At 34.5% G+C, this 17,046-nt stretch overlaps 1 long non-coding RNA gene across 1 annotated transcript; it reads right to left on the reverse strand.

Annotated features, from left to right (window-relative positions):
- Nucleotides 1–8,955: 8,955 nt before the first annotated feature.
- On the reverse strand, nt 8,956–12,826 carry LOC139362155 (uncharacterized). Its single transcript, XR_011620497.1, has 3 exons — nt 12,755–12,826; nt 9,580–9,654; nt 8,956–9,237 (listed from the first exon to the last, which is right to left on the reverse strand). It is a non-coding gene; the product is annotated as an uncharacterized lncRNA (long non-coding RNA).
- Nucleotides 12,827–17,046: the final 4,220 nt, after the last annotated feature.

Genomic DNA, 17,046 nt, shown 5'->3' on the forward strand with positions numbered 1-17,046 from the left:
AATTAGGTATTTCAACACTCTTTACCCAATTACATGTGTAATTGTTAACACAAGTGGATAGGAAAAAAAGAAAGTATATAGGAACCTTCAACAACACTATCAAATAAATACACCTAATCAAAAACTATAGGAACCTCTGACCAGTAACAGAATTCTTTTTTTTTTTTTTTTTTTTTTTTTTTTTTATTTTGAGACGGAGTCTCGCTCTGTCGCCCAAGCTAGAGTGCAGTGGCCGGATCTCAGCTCACTGCAAGCTCCGCCTCCCGGGTTCATGCCATTCTCCTGCCTCAGCCTCCCGAGTGGCTGGGACTACAGGCGCCCGCCACCTCGCCCGGCTAGTTTTTTGTATTTTTTAGTAGAGACGGGGTTTCACCGTGTTAGCCAGGATGGTCTGGATCTCCTGACCTCGTGATCCGCCCGTCTCGGCCTCCCAAAGTGCTGGGATTACAGGCTTGAGCCACCGCGCCCGGCCAACAGAATTCTTTGTGTTTTTTTTCAGTCCACAAAGATATTCGCCAAAATCGACCATATTTAGGCAATAAAAGTAACACATATGAAATTAGGGGGATTTAAAATTATATAAAGTATGTTCTCTAAATTAAAAATCAGTAATATAAAGAGATCTGGAAAATATCCAATGTTTTGAAATTAAATAACACCTTTTAAAATAATCCATAGATCAAAAACATATCACAAGAGAAATTAGAATATATTTTGAAGAGCATGAAAATGGCAACATAACAATCTAATCAGAGGTGTATTTACTATCACTTCCAAGTTTATTGATTTTTCTCTTTTATCACTATTATACTCTCAAGTTATCCCACCATTTTAATTAACATATATTTTTCTTTAATATTAGGGTTTCTATTGTTTGTAGTTTGTTTCCCTGCTAAGATTTTCTATGGTTTCATTTATTGCTAGAAATTTTTTACCTCATTGAAGATCGTTATAACAGCTATTTTAATATCATAGTCTGCTATTTACATGATCTCAGATTGGTTTCCACTTTATTATCTTTTCTTTTTAGAATGTGGCACTTTTTACATTTCTTTATTTATTAAGCAATATTGGTTTGTATCATGAACACTGTGAATGTTATTTTGTAAGGACTATAGGTTTTTTTATATTTTTATAAATAACTCTGGCATTTTGAGGATGGCACCTCAGATCTCAAATTTTTGTTTTTTATTTTAAATTTTACCTGGGCTGTTAAGTGTGATTTTGGAGTCAAAAGGGAAAAATGACAGGGTTTATTAGCAAATTTGGGGGCACTTATCCTTGCTCTCTGCTTGATAGACTTCCCCTCCCACCCAACCTATCACATTTGCCAAAGGCTGTGGATTTCCCTAAATATGTCCTGTATTTCCGGCCAGGTGCGGTGGTGCACACCTGTAATCCCAGCACTTTGGGAGACCGAGGTGGGTGGATCACGTGGTCAGAAGATCAAGACCAGTCTGGCCAACACGGTGAAACCCTGTCTCTACTAAAAATACAAAAAATTAGCTGGGCGTGGTGGCGGGCGCCTTTAGACCCGGCTATTCCGGAGGCTGAGGCAGGAGAATGGCGTGAACCCGGGAGGCGGAGCTTTCAGTGACCGGAGGTTGCACCACTGCACTCCAGCCTGGGCGACAGAGCGAGACTCAGTCTCAAAAAAAAAAAAAAAAAAAAAAAAAGAAAAGAAAATATGGCCTGTATTTCTTCAAGTCAAAAATAATCTGGGCTTTCTGTAGACACGATGCCAACTCCAGCCCATTCTGAAGCTGAAGGTCAAAACATATAGGACAGTTAACTCATGCATTTTTTTCTACCAAGGGTCATTTTCCTTCCACATTTTGCCAGCATGTGTTCACATTTTATTTGCTTTTGGTATTTTTTATTTTGTCCATTTTTAGTTGGTATGTGTGGAAAAAGTCAATCTGGTGTAAACTTATTTGTACTTACTAAGTACAGAACTCCAGTTATACAGTTTATGTTTAATAATTATGAAAATTAATTAATTAAAGCTTTATAGGAACACTGGTCTGATAAATCATAATAATTAAATTTTAAAGAAATCCCTTAAATAATATGGATTAATTTTGATTATTTTTTATGTCATCGCTGCCTGCCCTATAGTAGGTGTTCAGCAAAGTCCCTTTGAACAAATTAGAAACCATCAATTCTAGCATCCTTTGCTTAGGAATTCTCATCACTCTAAGTAGATGATGTGAAAGGACATGAATCAATGAGAAGGATGTGGTAGTTGAGGAGATAATAATTCTGCCCAGGTTTTCAAAGAGACTGATGGACTCTCCCTCCTGCATTATGGAGTGCTCAGCGTCTAATTACTCAACTGCCTATTTCTCATTCTTTTCCCTGAAAAGTGTTAGACAAATTTTGCTAAGTGCAAGGATTTTAGGTCCTTCATTTTCTGTACTATATGTTGATAATATGCTCTTTTTAAAATTGTTTTTCATCAAATAATCTTATTTTTAAAATAACTATTTTGACTTCATTTAATTTTTCATACTTTGTTTAGTCACTCTGATTATTGTATGTATGTTTATTTGCTGTTTTATTAAACTACCCAACAACACACTTACAAGCATTAGGAGGGTAACTTACCAAAATAACTAATTTCCTCTATTATGCGTTGCTACTTAATTGTTTCTTTCTTAAAGATTATCTTTATTTCCAAACTCTATAGACATATTTATTAATATGAGGGAACTTGAACAGGAACATCGGCTAGTCATACTTGAAGAACAGGAAATATACAACATGTGCAGAATATGACGATTATTTAGCAATTAACACGATGTTATGAGGTCTTATTACGCTTTAAAAGTATGCTAAAACTTGCTCATTAATTTGATTTATAGACCTGTCTAAAACCTGTCACTCAATTTCTATTACAGTGACTTGAAGCTACCAGCAAGAATTCAGTAGGTTTTATGGTTTAGGGACAATACTGAAGCTTTCAATTCTTTTACCCTTTCTTGTAGACCTGAAAGAATATTACAGAGTGAAGGATTTGCAATTTACCAGGAAAGATCTCAATCAAGTGGCAAAAATAAGTTATTTTCTTGTAACTTGAGGAAACAAAGTGTATTCTATTCACTAGGCCTTTCTCCCTATGTACTACCTTTACAGGATTATATTATTTAAGATGGAGTGGTATTATTGTAAAGTATTCTGATAAGCCCTTTCTCTGGAGTCCACTCCCTGAAAAAGAATACATATTTTACTGTAGTTTCCCATCATGTTCTTTAAGATATAAGACAGATATAAATCTAAACTCGAAAGAAATTTTAACTAAAATCTCAATCAGTACTTGTCCTGTCAAATATCTTGCTAGAATTCTCAGTGCTAAGATTCGTTCTTTAATGGGGATTAGCAGAAACAGGCCTATTGAGTATTACATTATTTATCCTGTTATTCTTAAGACTTTCTTTATTGGTAACACTGTTATTTCGCTCTTTAATTTTCAACCAGCTCTTTAATGATCTCAGTTCCTCATTCAATTTTTGTTAAAGAAGGGCAAAAGGCAAGGTAAATGAATTTCCCCATAATCCTTCACTCTTGCCTCTGGTGAATTGGCTTTTCCCATATTCATTGAAATGTGTTATCCTGTTTATCTAAATATGTCAATGACTTGCAGAAGGGACTGCATCTCAGTGTGACTTGGATAAACATGAGCTAGTAACCCAAAGCAAATGTCTTTACTTTTACTCTCTAGACATAATTTATCAGTATTAAATGACCTTTTATATTTAGAGGACATAAGTAGAGGAAAACAGATGCCACATGGAACATTTAAAAGCATGATAAAGAAGGTAAAGCTAATGACAGGAAACATATTATTTTGCTTTAGAATGCAAAGTTAGGAAGTAAAAAGTGTGTGTGTGTGTACGTGTGTGCATGTGCGTGTGTGTGTGTATGTGTGTGTGTGTATATATATACAGAACTAACATTTTCTGGGAAAGTATCCTGTGCCAGACACTATTCCTGTGTATAATGTACTTTTATTTTATCTTTTATTTTACCATGTAACCCACATAGTCATCTCTCTAAGAAGTGTGATTAAAAGAAGCAGATCCTCAAAGAAAACGTGCACTTAGACCTGGAGGCAGAATGTGTGGAATGGGAAGATATTTATTATTTGTAGGCATAAAGCAGCTATAACACCTTTCCTATTGTCTCTCAGAACCTAGAACAGACTAAGAGAGGAGAGGAGGGTCTTTGTAGAGACCTGATGACAACCAAATGTAAACATGTATATTGTTTATTTCTTTTTGTCATGATGATAAAACAGAAAACAGAGACGTCCTGTTTCTGGGTCACCAAGCTCAGAGCTGTTAGGACAAAAGAAGCAATTCTGTATCTCTCTTGCTTAAATCATTTTCTGCATTTAGTCTCAGGTTGCTAATGGCCAGAGAGGCGAATTGTTTGTGTAGCTTTTAGAAACAAAGGATTGCTTCTCTATTGTCAGTTTTCCCACTAGATACTGCCTAAGAATGGGATTCAACTACTAAATTGATATATGCCAATGGTAGTTGTCAATTAAGGTAAAATTCAGACATACAAGAGTTCTTGAACAAGGAAAGTTATCTGAGCACTGTAGTAGGAAATCATCACAACTAGGATATCCAATAGAGAGACTGGTAACATTCTAAAGGGTAAATAATGGTGGGTGATAATGTTTAAATATAAGCCTAATCAGAAGTCTTAGAAGTATAACTGTTCTTTTCCAGGTATAAGGACTAGCTTTAAACACATAGTTCTGCCTGGATACAAGTTGCAGATCACCTCATTGGGTCAGGTGCACCTCATCATTCTTGGAGTTCCACAAGGAAAAATGTGATTATTGGTGTTCAATACATTTAGTACTAAAAGATTATTTTAACTAGCATCCACAGCTTCTGTAGGCTAATAAAGCTCTGTTTAAGTATCTTTTCAAATACAAAAATCAGCTAGGTAATGAAATTTATTTCAGAGAGGTTATTGCAATAGGGAAAGTCCATTAAATTAAAAAATCACAGTATCTCAGCAAAGAGGTTTTATCTTAGATTTTATAAGGAGGAGTGAAGAAGTTACAGGTAGGATGCATTACAATTATTGTCTTAGTTCTGTCTAGTATAAAACAATTTACCAGAGATCGTGTGACTTAAACAAGAAACATTCACAGTTCTGGAGGCTGGGAAGTCCAAGATCAATGTGCTGGCAGATTTAGTGTCCAGTGAGGGCCCACTTCCTGGTTTGCAGATGGCTGTCTTCTTCTTGCACCCTCACATGGCAAAGAACAGAGACAGGAAGTGAGCTCCATGTCTCTTCTTTTAAATGTATTGATCCTATTCATGAAGCAAGCTCTCTGTGCCTCTTCTTCAAAAGGCGCTAATCCCATTCATTAGGGCCCTGACCTAATCACTTCCCAAAGCTCCCATCTCCAAATTCCATTACATTAAGGATTAGGCTTCAACATACAAATTTTGGAGGTGCAAAAACATTCAGTCCATATCATTTGGTATTATTTTGCAATAAGAGGAGGTCTCAGTCATTTTGCAGCAGAGATGCTTACCTATATGTCTAGTTTCAGGGGATACAGTTCTAATCTCAACTAAAAAAATTACAAATTAAAGAATAGGGAATTTGCTGGCCTCTTTCTGACCTTGTCCTTAGGTAAGGGAAATGGGGACATGGGAGTAGGCTTGGACAACAGGGGAACATATACCCCTAGGTCTTTTCAAAATATCTGCAATGAATCTCTCTCTATTTCCTCAATGTGAAGATTCCTCCACTTTGAGGTTGGAATTCTTATGTACCATGGACAGAGTAACTTTTCAAGATTATGACGAAAGTTACATCTCCAATACTGAAAGCCATTACTCTTTCTGTGCTGAGATTAATGCTTTCACCAGGAGAAAAATAATGGGCAACAGAAACCCAGTAAAATGTATCAGATTTGGTGATTTGGGGAGCAGTCTGTTTGAAGATGACTTACACCAAGAGAGACCCCAAACTGAATTGATAAGCCATTTACCAAGGGAGCTGCATTATCAGAAATTCCAAAATAATAAAACAAAGTATTGCAATTAATGTAACTAACCCATTTGGAAGTGAATCTTCAAATACCAGTCAGGAGTAGATTGTTGTGATGATAATGTCTCTACTCTCACACCCTTAGGGAAATTCGTCTTCATTACTTTTCTTAGTGTAAACATTTAATCATACCTGATAAGTGAAACTCTTGCAGCATCAAAGACACTAGGATAAACTGAAAGCTCAGTGAAGGCAAGTGTTTATCTCATTTTGTTCACTGAAAACTACTCAATGTCTAGAACAGTTTTCAGTATACAGAAAGCGCTAAATACCTGATTACTGAATGAACAAATGAAGAAGAGAATGAACAAGCAAGTGCCAAGAAACTCAGTCCATTTCCAAAGGACTCAGTTCCTAAACTGATTCCAAGGACATTCTTTGGTCCTTTTACTCACTTAACAAATCCTTACCCTCTAGGATTCACAAAATGCTATAGGTTATACCAATATATTTGGGAATATCTTTTTTCATTGCCCCTTTCTAAATATGAGTGTTTTTTCGTTGTCTTCTTTTTTCTTCCATTTCGCATGTCTTTTTCTTTTTTGCTGTCATTTTAAGATCACAGGCAGTATTTCATTCCTTCATGTGTGGATATAATTTCAAAGACCCTCTCAATCTCCTTGTTTTGACTGAGTCTGTTTCTACAGGACACCAGATTCCGTTTTTTTGAAGAATATACGAAGTTCAACAGACTCATCAGGTACTAAGCAATACTGGGCCATGTATTCAAAACACTGATGCATTAGCTTTGAAAACACTTATACGGGTTAGATTAAAGTTGTAGCTTCCACAATCAACAGTAATTCCTATAATTTTAAAAAATTCTAAATACATGAGTCAATAAAACACAATAATAATGAACAATTCAGTAAACTAAAATATTGTTTGTAAATATTTAATGCATATATGCATTACAGGTACCAAGGTAGTTAGCAAATTTCAATAACTACATAAGGAGTATGGCAAAATATGCAGATATAACTACTATTAATTTCTGATTATGTAAATTTACTCTATACAATTTTCAATGAAATGTACACTGTAGAAATTTATCTTTACATCTCGATTTAACATGAAAAATTTTATAAAATATTGCGTCATTCAGCTACTAATGATTTTAGAATGAACTCTTTAAAAATATTTTCTTCATGGTTTTCATACACAAATTTAAAAGGTCAGTATGGTCTCAAGAAAACATTTGCTAACAACGTCAAAATTAATTATAAACAAGAGAATAGAGTTTCCTTTGTAGATGATTTTCTATATTATCCTACTTGTAAAGGAGCCATTACAGAAAACTGCTCACTAATTGTACATGAAGAAATTATCCCCTGAGTCCTTGTTAATTTTTTCTTGACAGGTTCAGTCACAGTTCCCATAAGATGTTAGAAAAGGTAAGTCAAAATGAGATAATGTCAGTTGTGTTCTCATAAATTTCTTTTCAATCAACTCTTTCGTAAATACTTCACTAACTCTGTCTCATCTTCAACATTAAAGGGAAATAGTAGGAAAATAAATGTGCTGTGTTGTGCTGTATCTTGGCTTATGAAAATAAATTCTCACATAAGAGAGCTTTGTTTGTGTCATCTACATAGAGGAGAGTAAGTGATTAAAATTTTGAGCAGGAAACACATGGATAAAAAGTACTAATGAATACCAGGTGGATGAAAAGTACTAATGAATACCAGGTGTTTGATGAGATTCATTTTTTTTTTCTTAAATTATGCAAGTGTCAATACACTGCCTATGGAAAAAAATGCTTTTAGTAACATAACTATTCTACTCAGCATGGAAATAACACACTAACCAATTATCTATAATGACTAACCCACCGGGACAGAACAATTTATAGTCAGGAGAAACCAGTATAACAAAAGAATAAATTTGGTTTGTCTGAGTTGGACTTACAGAGTTTTTATTCTAATCTTTACAAATGAGATCTATATCAATCAATCCATCTGTGTATCCTTCTATTTGATATATTTCTGTTGAGCTAATATATCTTGCTTTCTTCTTTTAGAGGTATTCATTGTCATCATTATTTAACACTCCAAAATTACTTTAAATGTTATAATGTACAGAATAAAAGTAATATATGATATGAAGTATGGGGAAAACACAAAAACCTACAGTAATTTGAAACTGTGGAATGTAAACATTTATAAGGTGGCACCAGATTAGTTGTTCTGAAAGAAAATAATTTTGCATAAAATTTTGTGTGAGCGTTGCTGATTACCTCCTATTTCTTTTGCTCAGTTAAGACAATTGAAGCAGGGAATATCATGGGGAGCCTATGAGGTGAAAAAATACAATGCACTTTACAATAAAACTATGCTGAAAGTAAGTTTTGCTCTTATTAAGAATTTAGAAAATTTTTAAAATAAAATTTGAAATGCATAATATTAAATATTTTATTAAAGGACACTTTAAGCTTAGAAATAATGTAGCAAGAAAAGATTTTTAAGAACTTTTCATATTAAAATAAACATGTTTTCTCTAGGATAAGTGGTTATCTAGTGAGATAATAGGAATGACAAAAAAATTTTGTCAATATTAAACAGCTAATATCCAAGAGCTTAGAATATATCTGTGTACATTTCAAATATAGCTCATCCTAAAAAGAATGAAACTACAAAGTAATCTGAGAAGTTATTCAAGTCACCAATAGATGGCAGAAGGAGTTTATATTTTGAGTTACTTTAAGGACTTTGCTAAGCTATTCCAATAATGCACCGAAAACAATGTTGACTTTAAATTGTTATATTTAACTTTAGTCAGCAACATTCACCAAAGTTAATTGTAAATATATATACACACATATACCTATACATCAATGTATCTATTTATATATTCATGTATTATCTCTGCATTGCTGTGTAACAAATTACTTCAAAACTTCAGAGCTTACAACAACAAACATTTAAACACTTATTATTTCACACAGTTTCTGAGGGTTAGGAATGGGCACATGACTTAGCTGGGAGGTTGTGGCTCAGCATCTCTCACAAAGTTGCACCAAGTTGTCCGTCATGGCTGCAGTCATCTGAAGACTGGGCAATCTATTTTCAAACCCATTCTTGTGGCTGATAGAAAGAGGCTTCAGTTCCCAGCTAGGTGGGCCTCCTTATAGGCTGTAGACACCACACGGATGCTGACCTCACCCAGAGTGAGGGATGAAAGAAAGAGGAAGAGAATGACAGCCTAAGCAAGCAAGAGCCCAGTGACAATCTCTGCTCAGTGTTTATAACCTAACTTGTAAATTACGCAGCATAACTTCTGCTTACTCTACTGGTTGCACAGACTTACTCTGTGTAAAATTTGGAAGAGGAATTTTACAAATACAAGGTGTCAGTGGAGAGATGCATCTTTGGTGCTAATAGATATCTATATCCATATCTATCTCTATGTCTTCTTCATGATCAGTTTTGCTATTCTTATACCGCATTCAATATTTCTCTTTCTGTAATTGAAAATATCCTTTTTCATCTTTCTACTCACTAGATATTTTTCTGTTCTTTTTTTACATTGATCATTCCTTTCTTTCTTCTTTCCTTTCTTCCTTTTGATCAACACCTGCAATGACCAACAAAGGTGAAATGAGCACATAAGCATAAACATGTAAGAAAAATCCTGATTTCTTGAATTGAACATTTTTAAAACTTTTGAGAACGGAATGTCAGAGGGAACATTGTTTATTATTCATGGATACAAATGGGCTCTTCTCATTACCAAGGACAATATTTAATATAAAAGGCTTCCTGGATTTCTAATTTACTTCTGGTAAATTCATGATGATCTTCACCTGCTAAGTGTCTGGACATGTTGGACAGGGTCACTTTAGACTGAGGATAAGTTTGTTTGTTAGAGATAAAGTCATTTTTATAGGTAAAGTCAGCGTGTGAGAATTAGGAGTTTAGGGACAGAGATGCAAAGCTTTTTTAAAGCATCCACTAATGTAAAAATAGTTTTAACAATGTTTTTAAAACAGAACTATGAAGTTGAAGGAGCAGTAATTAGAAACATAAGGAGCAGAGAAAATGGAGAAGAAGAAAGACCTTAACATTTAAAATAAATACATAAATTGAATTTGAAATATCTTTCTGGTTTGCAGGTACTCTTCATGAGGGTTCAATAGCGATAACCAAACCACTCTACATAATTCAACCACAAAAAAATTTAGCTCATGAAATTTGGTGCTTAAGAATCCATTGTAATTTGTCATAGAGAGAGAGAATTCTTGCAGTATGGTCTTCTTTGGTCTCCCCAGAAGGGTTCCCAGAATCTTTTAAAACTGACCCAGCGGAGAGGTGAACACCTGGGGAACCACTAAGAAGGTATCAGAAAGCTACCACAGGAACTTCCAAGTTTAAAAATTCACCACTGAATTTTTGATTCAACAATATGAAATGATTGTAGTTGTGAATAAAATTGCCTCTAAACATCTATTAAGCGAGAGACTGGACACTTCAGTGATATGGTAGAAACTCCCTGTATCTGCACAATATTGGAGGTAGAAGGTATCTAAAAATAGAGGCAATTTCTGCTTTCTTTCCACATTTTAAATCTCATTTCAGTGTGCACAGAGAGAAGTTCCTAATATACATAAAGAATCCTACTTTTATGGACTAAATATTTTTGTCTTTCCCTCCCCTAAATTCATATGTTGATATCTACTCTAGATTTTAGAGTTAAGGAAAACATACTCCATGTCTTTGTAACACCCTTTTGTAGCATTGTACTCAAATAAAACCTACGCAGAATAAAAATAAATTTTAATGTTCTCCACTGGAAAATAATAATCTTTTTTTCTGAAGAATTATCCACTCCCTAAAATGAGAAAATGACACAAATATCAAATCAATCCTCTATGCCCAGGAAGAAGCTCAGTTCCACAGCAGAGATTCTCTCTTTAACAATAGCTATACCTCAAGACATAAGAGAAAAAAATAATAAACATACATCAGTTACTGAGCATGTATTATGGAATTATGGTCATCATTATAAAAACTTTCTGACATAAATACTGTATTAGCAAGAAAAAAGCAAACGACCTCATTAAAAAGTGGGCAAAGGACATGAACAGACACTTTTCAAAAGAAGACATACATGCGGCCAACAATAGTGAAAAAAAAATTCAACATGACTGATCATTAGAGAAATGTAAATCAAAGCCACAATGTGATACCATTTCACACCTGTCAGAATGACTATTAATAAAAAGTCAAAAAATAAGGGATGCTGGTGAGGTTGTGGAGTAAAAGGAATGCTTATACACTGTTGCTGTGAGTGTAAGTTAGTTCAACCATTGTGGAAAACAGTGTGGTAATTCCTCAAAGACCTAAAAACGGAAATAGCATTTGACTTAGCAATTCTACTACTAGGTATATACCCAAAGGAATATAAATCATTCTGTCATAAAGACACATGCACATGAATGTTCATTGCAGCACTATTCACAATAGCAAAGACATGGAATCAACCTAAATGCCCCAATAATCGTAGACAGAATAAAAAAATGTGGTACATACATATACACCATGGAATACTATGCAGCTGTAAACAAGAATCAGATCATGACCTTTGCAGGAACATGGATGAAGCTGAAAGCCATTATCCTTAGCAAACTAATGCAGGGACAGAACATCAAATGCTGCATGTTCTCACTTATAAGTGGGTGCTAAATGATGAGACCATGTAGATACATGAAACCATATAGATACACACATACACACTAGCACCTATCAGAGGGTGGAGGGTAGAAAGAGCGAGAGGATAAGGAAATAGTAACTAAAGGATACTACACTTATACATGGGTGATGAACTAATCTGTACAACAAACCTCCCCATAACACAAGTTACCTATATAACAAACCTGAACGTGTACCTCTAAACTTAAAATAAGAGTTTAAAATAAATAAATATTGTATTAGCATTTGACAGATGGAGAAACGGAAGTTTAGAGACATAAAATAACTTGCCTAATAGTATACATTAATCAAACTGAGAATCAGCACCATAATCCAGTTTTCCTTCAGCAGCATGATTATCACTGTGCATTCTAGCTAGAAACTTTGTATCATATTGATAAATTTAAATTATTTAATATATATTAAAATATTGTTTGTGTTTTTATGGAATCTTGAACTTTGTTCTAAACTGGAACTACTTTCTGTGATTAAACTTTCATTTGCAAAGGGTGAAAAATGAAAAGGGGAGTGGAGAGGTGGAGGGGTGGAAAGCACAGATTTGTTGTTGTTTTATTAATTTTATCAATTTGTGTTTAAGATATATTTTATATTTAGCAGATTTAAAGTATTGATTTTCTCCCAAACCATGCAGAGAATAGTTAGTAAGTCAGTCATTGCTTTTGGCTTTGTGTAACAGATATTCAACAATTTTGTTAATTTAGCTACATAAGCGGTTGTTTTTCTCATGTAATAATAATTGCAAGGAAAATCATTCAGGGGTGGTGTCTCCATCCTTCTCTGCCATTTTTAGTGTATGATTTTTTTCCCTCACAGTTGTTATCTAGCTGCTCCTCTTCTGCTTATCCCATCTGTCCTCCAGGCGGTAAGCCAGAAAAAGGCCAAATGATGAAGAGCAAAGTGGAGGAGGTAAGGAGAAAAGGCAGCTGAACCTGACCTCTTTTAAATAGCTTGTCCAAAAGTCCTACCCAGAAACCTTTTCTAACACAGTCATGAGCTGCATGATGACATATCAGTCACTGACTTCTTGTATATACGATGGTGGTCCCATAAGATTAAATTGGAGCTGAAAAATCCCTATTGCTTTGTGATGCTGTAGCCATTGTTAGATCATAGCATGACTCATTACTCACTGGCTTGTGATGAAGCTGGTGTGAACAAACCTATTGTGCTGCCAGTCACATACAAGGAGAGCAAATACAACTATGTACACTACATAATACTAAATCATGATGATAAACAACTATGTTATTGGTTTATGTATTTACTACATGTTTTATCATTATTTTTGAGTGTACTCCTTGTACTTAGTTTTTCAAAAAATTAACTGTAGAATAGCTTCAAGCAAGTCCTTCAAGAGGTTCCACAGGGAGATATTGTTATCATAAGCGATGACAGCTCCATACATGTTATTGCCCTTAAAGTAGGCAATTGAACCTCCCAGTGTGACAAGATGTGGCGGTGGAAGACAGTGCTATTGATGATCCTGACCCTGCACTGGCCTAGGCTAATGGGTGGGTTTGTGTTTTACTCGTTAACAAAAAAGTTAAAAAATTTAAAATAGATCAAAGCTTATAGAATAAAGGTATAAAGAAAGACAACATTTTTGCACAGCTGTACAATGTGTTTGTCTTTTAAGCTAAGCGTTATTACAAAGAAGCAAAAAACGTGAAAAATTAAAATACTTATAAAATAAAAATAGTATAGTAGCAAAGGTTAATTTATTATTGATAAAAGAGACATTTTAAAGAAACTTAGTGTAGGCTAAGTGTACAGTGGTGATAAAGTCTACAGTTAGTGTACAGTCTCGTCCTAGGACTTCCCATTCACTCGCCACTCACTCACTGACTCACCCAGAGCAAGTTCTATCCTGCAAGCTCCATTCACGGTAAGTGTCCCACACCATAAAAAAAGGTGTACCATTTTTTGTTTTATACGGTATTTTTACTGTGCCTTTTCTATGTTTAAATACACAAGTACTTACCATTGTGTTCCAATTGCCTACAGTATTCAGTACAGTAACATGCTGTCCAGGTTTGTAGCCTAGGATCAATAGGCTGCATCTTGTAGCCTAGGTGTGTAGTAGATTGTGCCATCTGGGTGTGTGAAAGTATACTGTATAATGTTCACACAAAGACAAAATTAGCAGACACATTTCTCAGAATGTCTTCCTGTTGTTAAGCACGACTGTGCTTTGTTCTCCAGGACAGCATGTCATGGCTGCATATTACATGTGGAAAAATACAGTGAGGAAACACCTAAGAAACTTTCACAAATGAGTGTTATTTGGTGTAAAATGAATATTATTTACCAAATTATAACAAAAATGATTATCCTAAAATGTTAAGTAGGCAGCTTTCTAGGACCTTAGTTTCCTGAATATTTTAATGTGCTATATATCTACTCTATAAATATGAAGGTTTTTATAATAAGACAAAAGAGAAAACAGATTTTGGTAAGGCTAGTAGCAATATCTATAAAACTCTTGTAGTATCAAGATGACCCCAAAGTGCAATTATTAATACAGTATTAGTATTTAATACTCCAATTAGGGCCAAAAATAACCACTATCAAATACCATAAAATGCCATATCCAAACCCCCATTCTGATAATTGTGTTTTAAAAAGTGCTAATAGTCCATGTTCTGTTATATACATTTTATTGACACTTATTTGTAAATTATGTAAACAATTTCTTTAATATAAAGGAAATAATTTGTTTTTCAGTGAAAACCAGTTAAGCATTAAGGGCTCCATGTCAGAACAAGTTTCGATATTAGCTGTAGGTAGTGGATGGGAACACATTGATTAATACACTGGCTATTAAATCTTTCACCCAGAAATGATGCACTTCATTACTCCACACATTTCATTGTCCAAATCAGGTCATATAGTCACTCCAAACATCAAAGATGATGCAAAAATAGATATGGAAGCACTATAATAACTAAGCTATGTGCCTGCTTTTTAAATGCCACATATTACGTATACATACATATTACATGAACATACATATACATGTTTGTAAATAAAGTAGGGCTAAGGAGGAAACATTTGAACAATTTAGAAATGTATTTAACTACTTTGAAAATGAAAATTGTTTTCAATAAATTAATAGCACAAATTATAATCTTAGGCCAGGTGCAGTGGCTCAAGCCTGTAATCCCAGCACTTTGGGAGGCCGAGGAAGGTGAATCATCTGAGTTCAGGAGTTCAAGACCAGTCTGGCCAACATGGCAAAACCCCATCTCTTATAAAAATTCAAAAATTAGCCGGGCGTGGTGCCACGCACCTGTTATCCCAGCTATTTGTGAGGCTGAGGCAGGAGAATCACTTGAACCCAGGAGGTGGAAGTTGCAGTGAGCCAAGATCACGCCACTTCACTCCAGCCTGGACAACAGAGTGAGACTCTGTCTCGAAATAAATAAATAAATAAAAACAAATTATAATCTTAAAGTTTTTAGGGAACTAATTTTCCTTCATTTATATTGAAGAATGCAAAAGTGAAATGGCTTTAACATGCAGCAATAGACAGTCAAGTATATTCTAAGAAAAAAATATTGGCAAGCATGGCTAAACCATTGAATATAGTGCTGAAGAACATATTGTAATTAACATTGATAGGGCTGTGCATAATCAACATATATAATGAACTAGGTATTGGCATAATATGATATTTCTTTATTTCTTGAGTATATATTGGTATTAGAAATAGATACTTTAAGGAAGAATTTAAGTGAAAAATCACATGGGTTAAGATTGAAATAAAAAAAGAACATGACAGAAAACACAAACAAGAAGATGTTGCTGTTTAAATACAACAAACACTAACACGAAATGTAAAGTCATCTATTAATGTTACTAAAGTGATAATATCTAGAAAGAGTCTTAAGTTATCTAAGAAGCAGGCGAGTCAAGTGGATATAACTTTGTATGAAGTCCTCAAAAGAAGGATCAAAGTGAAGGGAGAAGTGACACAATGCTTAGAAATTTAGAATACTATACTAGGTTGTCGTGTTAACAGAATACAAAAACATTAAGAGAATACTAAACCTTGTTCAAACGTAACTAATAATTTAGGATTTTAGGTGTTTCGTTAATGTGAAGCAAGAATTTGTCACTGGCAGTTTGTTAATTAAGTAATTTGAAGTAAAAGTTAAAGGGCAGATTTTATACTATTAAAAGTCAGAAATTTCAGGGAGCTGAAATTCTCCAGATTTAAATAGGCTCATTTTAATATAATGGGCCAGATTTTTTTTTTTAAATAACATCAATGAGAACTAGTAGAAAAAATGTATATAGGAATTATAATTTGGAGAGAAAATTAGACTAGGTGTCCTCTAAGATTATGTTGATAGCTGTAAATTTTTAAGAAATAATGTGTCATATGTCACGTTAATTAATAAATTAAAATATATTTGTGAGGCCGGGCGTGGTGACTTACGCCTGTAATCCTAGCACTTTGGGAGGCCAAGGCATGTGGATCACGAGGTCAGGAGATCAAGAAAATCCTGGCCAACATGGCGAAACCCTGTCTGTACTAAAAATACAAAAATTAGTTGGACATTGTGGTGCATGCCTGTAATCCCAGTTACTCAGGAGGTTGAGGCTGAGGCAGAATTGCTTGAACCAGGGATTTAGAGGTTGCAGTGAGCCAAGATTGTGCCACTGCACTCCAGCCTGGTGACAGAGAAAGACAAATTATATGTGTGTGTATATATATATGTATGTATATGTGTATATATATATAACTGTTTAGTCAAATGCGTATGTTAGGGGCTTGGTACAACATGTGTTAGCACAGCACTTCTAAGCAATAAATATTTCAAATTATGAAAGAACATGAGTTTTGGATCTAGAAGAGTAGAATAGTTTTTATAGACATAATTCTTCAAAAGTCAATCATTATAAAGTCTCGGCAGTTTTCTGAAAGAACTATTCGAAGGCACTAGGAAGCGAACAACAGCAAGAGAGATCTAAGTGAATCTATCTGCTAAAGGAGCAGTGCAAACGGTATCATTTATGCAAGGACATAGTTTTCTCCTAAGGACACATCTCAATCCACAGGAACTTAAGCAGAAAGCCATAGTCATATGGTGTGAAGGATTCAAAAGTTTGGGACCAATAGTCCTCAATTTGGAAATTGAGGGAGATCTAAAAAGGAGGAAGAAATAGAATGGGAATCCAAAATCTGTGTATAACCTCACCTCAAATCTTAGCTGAGCAATGGAGTATCCATGCGTGGAAGAATTCCAGGAAT

The sequence above is a fragment of the Macaca nemestrina genome, chromosome 3 (genome assembly GCF_043159975.1).
Source record: "Macaca nemestrina isolate mMacNem1 chromosome 3, mMacNem.hap1, whole genome shotgun sequence".
Classification (NCBI taxonomy): Eukaryota; Metazoa; Chordata; class Mammalia; order Primates; family Cercopithecidae; genus Macaca; species Macaca nemestrina.